The sequence below is a fragment of the Gavia stellata genome, chromosome 7, assembly GCF_030936135.1.
Source record: "Gavia stellata isolate bGavSte3 chromosome 7, bGavSte3.hap2, whole genome shotgun sequence".
Lineage (NCBI taxonomy): Eukaryota > Metazoa > Chordata > Aves > Gaviiformes > Gaviidae > Gavia > Gavia stellata.
In genome coordinates this window covers 4,949,831-4,958,942 of record NC_082600.1, presented here as the reverse complement: position 1 = coordinate 4,958,942, position 9,112 = coordinate 4,949,831, and positions in this window count along the sequence as shown.

The following is a 9,112-nucleotide window of genomic DNA, read 5'->3' as shown; positions in this document are numbered from 1 at the left end:
TTAGAGAGGCAAAGTAATCGTTTCTATACCGTTCCTTCTGCCTGCTGCAAACCCTTGTAAGAGAAAGACACTCGAAGAGATGGGAGTGAGGGGAAGACAGCTTAACATGGTGCTGGTGTTCAGCTGTATTTTCAACATCTGTGGCTGTGACAGTGGCAGAGCAGCCTGATAGGGGCAGGGAGACAAAACCAGGACAGAAGCTGATTTAGGAAGGTCAGGTGTGCAAAAATGAGCCATTCCAGATTGTGCAAATGTACTTTCCCAATTTGTGCCTCAGAAGGGTCCAGAAAGTGCTCAGAACTTGAAAATCTCTGTATTGTTTTATGTAATGTTTGTTTTTAAAATAAAATGTGAATGTTTCTTTGTTTTAAGGTGGTGGTCGTCTTTGCAGTTTTTATAATTAAAGTAAACAGACTTCTACCTACAAGTCAGAAAGCAGTCGCATTTATCTTCTCTGGAGAAAAAGGCAGTGTGTCTAATAAATGTATTTGAAGCAAACTCAAAGTTTGAAACATTTTTTAGAGGATAAGGTAAAATCATTTAACTCTAGCATAACAACTGAGACTGAAGAGTTCTAATTTAGGGGTTTTTTTTCCCTGGGTTTGCACATCCTTTCATCATTTGCTTTTTTTATTCTTTATTTGGCTTCACATTGTTACTGAAAAGACAAATGACTGTCCATTTAGAACACATTTTTAACATTGAAATCTACAGATTGAAGATTCAGTAAGATTTCTGTAAAAGCCACTAAATCTCAGTGTAAGATGTGTTTTGCTAGACTTTTTTAGCAATTGCTGTAGGTCATTTTGGAAAAAAACCAGTTCCTGTTTTCACTGTATATATATAAAAAAAAAAAAATAAAATGTGGGTCATGATGTCAATGAGGGATGGTAAATACAAATAGAGAAAGACCTGAAGACCTGTCAATTTAAATGCTTTTTTTCATCCATAGTCCTTATATATAGTTACACATCTTATTTGTTTAATGCTGATAGTAGACAGCAAGTAATAATGTAAGTAATAATTAATTTTCTATATTGACATAATGCAGGACATTCAGGAGACTAGTGGCATATTATAGTGATTTTTCTACATTCTTTGGAAAGAAATGATTCTATCAGAGGCTGGAATTTATTTTTACGCAGTAAAGCATATTTCCCCATTTGGGTGTATTGGAGAAAAATGGAATTGCATTGGTGAGAAAAACATCCTGATAGAAAAATCACCATGAGCTTGGTGAATTGTGTAATGTTTTCTTTCTGCTTCTGCTAGACTAGGTTGTTCTGATGATGACCTGAGCATCTTGACCGTGGTGCTGCGAGATGGGCTGGGTGTGAACGGATGGCTTTGCATCTATATACATATAATCCATATTCAAACTGAGCTGCCTCTCCGGTGCCCTTTCTGCAGGCCAAATACGAGCAGTCAGGTCACCCTCTGCAGTAAGTAAGCAAGCTTTTTGAGTGACTCCTCAGGGCTCCTATATAAAGGCTGCATAAAATTACTTAAGATATTTATACCTTGGGCTCAGGACACTGAAGCCAGTTGTGCTTCTGGCTGTTGGGACCGTGTCTGTCCACCATCCCGCCCTGCTGTGCAGGCTTGTGCTTTGCTTCAAAAACTACAGCCGCAAATCCTGTACGGTTCCTGTTCAACAACAGGGGCGGGTAGGTATCCACCGCTGCAAACAGCTGGTCCCACAAAGCATTCAAAGTCCTTTTGGCTCCTCTGGGAGGGAGGAAACATCCAAAGTAAACTTCCATGAGAGTTTTCTGGGAGCTGGACATTTGCAATCATGTAGCTCTTCTGAACAAACACGCCAAAGGTCTGTTTAAAGGGACGCTCCTGGATTTAGTGGATTGTTTCACAGAAATAGCTGGGCATGTCAGGCACCATCCTGCACATCCCCGGCCCCTGTTTGCTTTTCTCCCGGCTTAATTTTCGCTGTATAATGCTTGTGGGTTTCATCAGACCCAATCTCCACAGCTTTGGGGTCACAGTCTGGATCTCACCGATACCCCCATGGCTGGTTAGGGGCAGGAAAACTGTTTCCAACATCAGATTTGAGGTTTTGCATTGGAGCTGTGTGGCTGTGAACGTGATTGCAGCAGTGATTTTTAGTTATGACAGTTGCTGCTGTCCACAGCAATAAAATAAACAGCCAACAGGAGCTATTGAGATCATGGAAGCGAGTACCCGGTTGCTTTTATGCTGGCAGGATCATCTGCTGTTACGTTTCTTTCATCAAAGCTGGATTTTGCTCTATTACACAGCTCTGGGCAGAGCTACAAATACACCCTCCGTCACCTGGAGCCTTCCAGGGAGCTGCGCTGAGCCAGCCGTGAATGGGGTGCGCTCATCCAGCAAAAGCACTGGCAGGACAGCACTGAACTTTCAATTCAGGTGGAAATGAAATGCCAAACCAGAAATGAACAGAAAATGTGGAATTGATTTTCAAGTGAAAACAGTTAAATCCCCACTAGCTGGCATTTTTTTAAAAGATGATCCCCAAATAATTTAATAGAATTTCACTGAATTCTTTAGAAATGCTTGTTTGTCCTGAATTTGCTATCTTTCTGCTGGAAAACCAGGTATTTTTGAAAAGCCAACCTGGAAACTGTGTCAAGAAACCTGCCTGATGGTTGTTCCTACTGTGCTCAGAAAACCAGAGAAGGGAGGATTGCACCGCTGAAATAGCCGATCTTTGGATGGGATTTGAAGGGCTCCAGCTACTGACCCGCTGCTGGGGCTCTGCTGCGACTATGCTCTTCGTGTTGCTGTGCCAAAAAGCCTTGCTGCATCTAAACCCAACCCCAACTCCCCTACCTGATTATTGCCATTCCTCTTCAAATCCTGGGAACACAAAGCACCTTCCCTTCTTTTCTCTCTGCATCCAAGTTTGTCATCCTCTTCCATTTCATTGCGCCATTTGACTTTATAAAAAATCCTTTTCTCATGCACTTTTTCTGAAGAAGAAAGCCATGTTAAAAAAGTAACCTATGAAAACAGACAGCAGGTACTGGAGTCTGCAAAAGAGAATATTGCTGACGATTTGTGCATGTGGCATTTTGTTCAGTTAACTCTGTTGCTCCATATTGTAACCCAGAGATCACAGAATCACTAAGGTTGGAAAAGACCTGTAAGATCATCAAGTCCAACCACCAACCCAACCCCACCATGCCCATTAAACCATGTCCTGCAATGCCTCGTCCACACGTTCCTTGAACATCTCCAGGGATGGTGACTCCCACCTCCCTGGGTAGCTTATTCCAGTGTTTCACCACTCTCTCAGTAAAGACATTTTTCCTAATATCCAGCCTGAACCTCCCCTGGTGCAACTTGAGGCCATTTCCTCTTGTCCTATCACTTGTCACTTGGGAGAAGACGCCAACACCCACCTCACCACAACCCCCTTTCAGGCAGTTGTAGAGAGCGATGAGGTCTCCCCTCAGCCTCCTCTTCTCCAGACTGAACAACCCCAGCTCCCTCAGCCGCTCCTCATCAGACTTGTGCTCCAGACCCCTCACCAGCTCCGTCGCCCTTCTCTGAACACGCTCCAGCACCTCCATGTCCTTCTCGTAGTGAGGGGCCCAAAACTGAACACAGCATTCGAGGTGCAGCCTCACCAGCGCCGAGTACAGGGGCACGATCCCCTCCCTGCTCCTGCTGGGCACACCATTTCTGATACAGGCCAGGATGCCGTTGGCCTTCTTGGCCACCTGGGCACACTGCCGGCTCATATCAGCTGGCTGTCAACCAACACCCCCAGGTCTTTTTCTGCAGGGCAACTTTCCTTGCTGGAAAGATGCAGCTACTAAAACCCAACAAAATTAGTCCCAGAATGATGGGTAGAGTCTGTCAGCTTTTCAGGGGGGATATAATCCAAAGCAGCAAACACCCACCTCCCTTGTTCTGCAGCCGACAGCGCGTTTCAAGACCTTTACCTTATAAAAACATCTATAAATTACCTACTAGGTGTGTTGGAGCATTGCTAACCCGTGGACTTCAGAGGGAGTGCCGGCTCTGCAGGAAGCTCAGTGTTTATTCAGAGAAAGAACATTTATACTATAAGTAAATAAAATATCCGCTCACCTCCTAAGGAATATTTTCTTTGCCTTTCCCAGCACTTGCTCCATAATATAATTTGGCTACGAAAGAGAACAACACTGCAACACCACCCAGCCGATAAAACCAAGAAAAAAGCCTCGTTCGCCTTTGGAGCATCGTGTTGCTGTACCAGGCACGAGCTAAGGAGGAGGCTAACAGGTTCAGCGGGGAAGGAAAGTACTCTTCCCACAACATTTTGTTTTCTGCCTGAGCTGCTTACTGTTGCCTGTCCCTCCCTGCCAGGCTCAGACCTGCGGGCGAGCAGCCAACAGGCAGGTGATGCTGCAGCTGGGCTGCAACAACAACACTGAAATAATATTTTGCATACCCTACTCTTACTTTTTTTTTTTAATGGCCTGCAATGCCAGATCCTGACACCAAAAAATATCTCTGCCCTTTGTATGCCATGGATCTGTGTCAACGTGTGTTATTTTGGATTTGGAGAGTTTTCTTTCACTGTGCTTTAAATTACGGCAACAAGCAGCCTCTGGCAAAATGTGGTACACAGCACAGAGCGGTAGCTGTTTTCAAGTAAATGGTGTAAAGTTGATTGCTGCCTTTCATACTGGGAGTTTTACCTGATTTTTGTTGTTGTTTTCAGAGTAGGTAGTGGTTCAAATTAGAAAGTCTATCTATTTGCAGCACAATATTTGACATGTTTATCACAAGTATTTGGTACTGCAGTGTGATAGCAAATACTTCGTGGCAATGCAATTCCAGTTAAGATACTCATCTCCTTTAGGGAAGGAAAATGTCTCCTCTTGGCTTCTGGGGATGTGGCAAACCTGATCCATCCTTGGGTTAGCTCTGCTGGTGTTGGTTAGGGACCCACCAGGTTGGTTCTCCAGGGATTCTGCTGTGTCCCTCACTGAGGATTTGGATCCACCTAAGGTGAAGTTCCCGTGGCTTGTTTGGCATTGCATTCCCTGATTAGAAAATGAATAACTGACGGTTATAACTTCTCCCTCTCCCTTTGTTGCTGCAGGAGTGAGCAATGCCATCAGACTCAAACGAAGATTTGCTTTACGAAGCCGGTGTAAGTTACCTTCTTGGATGTAGTGCTCTGTCCCCGGCCTTTGCAGTTGTCACCAGCCTCCGACGGTGCACACAGCCGGGGCAGCTCGGTTACTCCAGCCAGGAGAGTTTCTTACCTTGTAGGCAGTAAAAGAAAGTCGATATCAACAGGGAACAGTTTTGGGGTGGGAAGGTCAAGAAAACTCAACCAGCTTGGATGGTTGGGGTGGAGCTGGGGAACGGAGACCCTGTGTTTGGACAAAACATCTTCTGGCTATGAAATACACCTCAACTTCTTTCCAAAGAACATAACTGTGTTAGTCATGGAGTGACTCAACTTGGTGGTCCTGGCTAGCTAGTCCAAGGAGAAGACAACAGCCGCGAGAATTGCCTATGAGAAGGTCGGGTGTCTCATGCAGTAGAGTTTTTTGATGTAGAACAGCAGACCTGGCTTCTTCTCTCTCCTCCCGGCTGATGTGCTGCAGTATAAATGCAATAGTAATTCATTTACTAAAAGGCAGGCAAAACACGAATACCTACCCGGGCTGCGAAAAGAGCCACTTGATGCTCGTCTCAACTGGACAGGAATGGCAGAGGAAATTTGCAGGAATAGTTTCAAGCCGCGTGTTGCCAGGGAACAGTCCAGTCTACAAATCGCATTATCGATCTCAGGGGTAATAACGGTGAGAAGCAACCGAGGGGAGCGATGCAGGGACACAGCTGCTCTTCCCATCTGCCCGGCACGTGAATCAAAAGCCACCCTTGGTTTAGGAATGTGCTGGAGGGACCTAGAGATCGCCCTGGCCGATGTCAGACAGCTCCTGTCGGAAACAGGGTACAGGTCCATGGGAGCCTGGAGACTTGTGTTATACGGCTGTTGTCACCGTCTTCAAAGCATAAATATGAATTTACCTCCTGCAGTCTGCCCAGGCCATCCCTCCGAAGTTTTCCAAATTTCAGGGAGCAAAGGCTGGAGGAGTCCATCGGTGTGAGATCCTGTGTCCTTGCTTTGTGAAGGCGTGAAGGGAAAGCTGTGGCAGGGCAAAACTGCCTTTTTCATTTCCAGTTTCAGCTCTAAAATGTGAGTCCTCACCAGGGAAGTTAAAATGCAGATCACATCTGAAGAAGACCCCTCAGACCTTGCGGATCCTCTGTCCTTACAGAGCAACAAATCCCCCTGTAAGAGATAGTATTTTAGGAGCCTGTAATCAATTTTGCTTGTTATTCCGGGTAATAGAATTAAATTGCTCGTGATTCACTCTTTAAACTGACGCGCTGTGATTCCAGGGGCTGATAAATCCCAAGCTGTATTTCCAGGGCATGGGAACGATGTCAGTAGGCTGCAACACTGCCATCCATTGCTGCTGTGGGCTCAGCTATTATTTAAGGATCACGTTCGGGTCATGTTCTGGCTTGATGTTAATAGCAGGATCGATGTGCATTGCTCTTTTCCTGCTTGAGCTGTTAATGATATGCTGGCTCGATGCAGATGGTTTGAGAAGGTGGAATTCATCATCTCTAACTTTAAGCTCTGAGCCCAGTCCCAAATGCTCCCACTTTATAGTCAACATAGGAATCACAGAATCACAGAATCATTAAGGTTGGAAAAGATCTGTAAGATCATCAAGTCCAAGCACCAACCCAACCCCACCATGCCCACTAAACCATGTCCCGCAGTGCCACGTCCACACATTCCTTGAACACCTCCAGTGATGGTGACTCCACCACTTCCCTGGGCAGCTTATTCCAGTTTTTCACCACTCTCTCAGTAAAGAAATTTTTCCTAATATCCAGTCTAAACCTCCCCTGGTGCATCTTGAGGCCATTTCCTCTTGTCCTGTTGCTAGTCACTTGGGAAAAATAGGTGTCTTTTGTGCATGATTTATCTCAGCCTTTTAGCAGCTGTCAGCGCAGAAATTGCCCTTGAAATACCTTTTAGATGGCTTCATCTGACCCAGTGAAGGCTGCCCAGGGTCTCTTCATCCTTAGCCAGCTTGGTGCAGAGAGGTTTCTTTTGAGAGCCCGCTTTTCAAACCCTGAGGAGCATCTCGGCCACTCAATGCCACCGAAACCACGAGGAAGCTCGACTGACTAAAACGGGTCAAGGAGCTGGAGCCTGAATACAAACCCACTCCGTCCTCTCCCTATCTTGTATTTTCCCTACTTTCAAAGGTGAGAGAGGCCTCTCAAATGGGCTTTACCAAGGACCACGCACCTGCGTGCCCCCACCTTGGCACCCAGCAGGGTCCCCTGGCTCTCGCAGGGACCCCCCGGGGACCCTCCAGCGGGTGCGCTGGGCTTTCACCTGCTCTAGACCTTATTCTAGACTTGCAAACAATTCAAGTTACAGCCTCAGGGCTTTTTGCACTCCCTGTTTAGTTGCTTTTTAAGAATCTCTCTTCAATCTTTGAACAGCGAAAATAACCCCCAAGCTCTGAGCGAGTGCAGGGAAGAGAAACAGGGCAGATTCCCTCTAGGAAATTCAGAGAATCTTTTAACAACTTTGCACGGTACCGTCTGCTACTCTTCTGTTTTATAGCCTGTGTTTCACTTTTTTTGGATATATTCAGAAATAGCAAAGAATAATTTCTTGGGAAGGTTAAATGAGAGCGTAATTAATAAGGAGCCATCAAAAAAAAGTTATCATAAGACACTTTAAAAAAAAAAAAGGCCAAGCATTAGTGCTTCTGCTTACCCAGCTGATGTGGATTTGTGTTGCAGAGGGAGAGGACTTTGCCATCTCTGGAAATCGGGCTGTGTCATAACACATCCTGACACATATCTAAATTACCAAAACCTAATAATTCCACATTTGCAAATGCTGTCAGTAGAACTGCCCGCATGTGCTCCCGCATGTGCACCCTCTGCTCAAACACACCCAGAAAAAGCGGTTTTCTGCGCATCCATGCAGTGCTTGCGCTATCAAATAAACTGGCAACTGCCCTTCTCCCCCCATAAATAGAAAAAAAATTACAACCCACTCCCACAGCTGCTGAGTTCAGACCATTATAAAGTCCAGGGTGACTCCGGAGGGAGCTTATCTGCTTTTCCAAGAGAATAAAGGTAGCAAAGACCAGGGAGTGCCAAGATATTTAGATGCCCTTTACTAATCCCTTTCTCATATGGATGATTAGGTCTCAGTAGTTTGTAGCTCCTAAGAAATGCCACCCAACCCTTTGAACCGTGTCAGCTTGGTCCGGATCCAAATGAAAGCGCTAGTCGTTCTGCCGAGTCTCACGAACTTTTTTTGCACATTTCTAGTATGGGAACCCCTCTAGCTTACACGGAGGATTTGGACAGACGTCCTCAGAGGGTTGCGAAATGATGCGAGGTACCCAGCTGCACCTCGGTGGGTGTCTGGGGAGGAGCGGGGATGGAGTTCAGGCCTTCAAATCCTTCGCTACAGCAGTTTCTGTTCCTGATGGGAGCCCGGGGCAATAAAACCGCACTAAAGCCTGGCTGGCTGCAGGCCAGCGTCGGCCCCTTGATTTCACCTGAGTCATCCTGGCTTTCTTCTGGTAAAAGCTGTGATCGGAAACCGAATGATAAATGTGGAGCGCGTTACTGCCGCCGGGGTTTGGTTGGGGTTTTTTTTTCCCTTTTTTTTCGCTTGTCTTGGTTAAATGTAGCTCTTGTGTCAGGCGGAGACGGAGGAAAGCCAGTGAGTCATGCTCTGCGCCCCATCCCTCCGACAGCTCCTTATCTCCCAGGCAATTTACCATTTCCTAGGCACAAGGGGGAAGAATTTGCCCTGGCTGCCTTTGGGACAGATCGCGTGTGAAAAGAGAGGGCTTTGCTGTGTCCCTGAGCATCCCGGCCATTTATTTTGATGACAAACCAGAAAATTTTAGTTACCCAGCTTGCGCTTGGGGCGGCGGGCGAGAAAGCGCACAGCCTATGCTCGGCTGAACCTTGAGACTCAGTTTCTCTCTCATAAAATCCCAGAATAGCTTCAGCCGGAGGGGACCTCCCTTCCAAACCACTCGCCCCG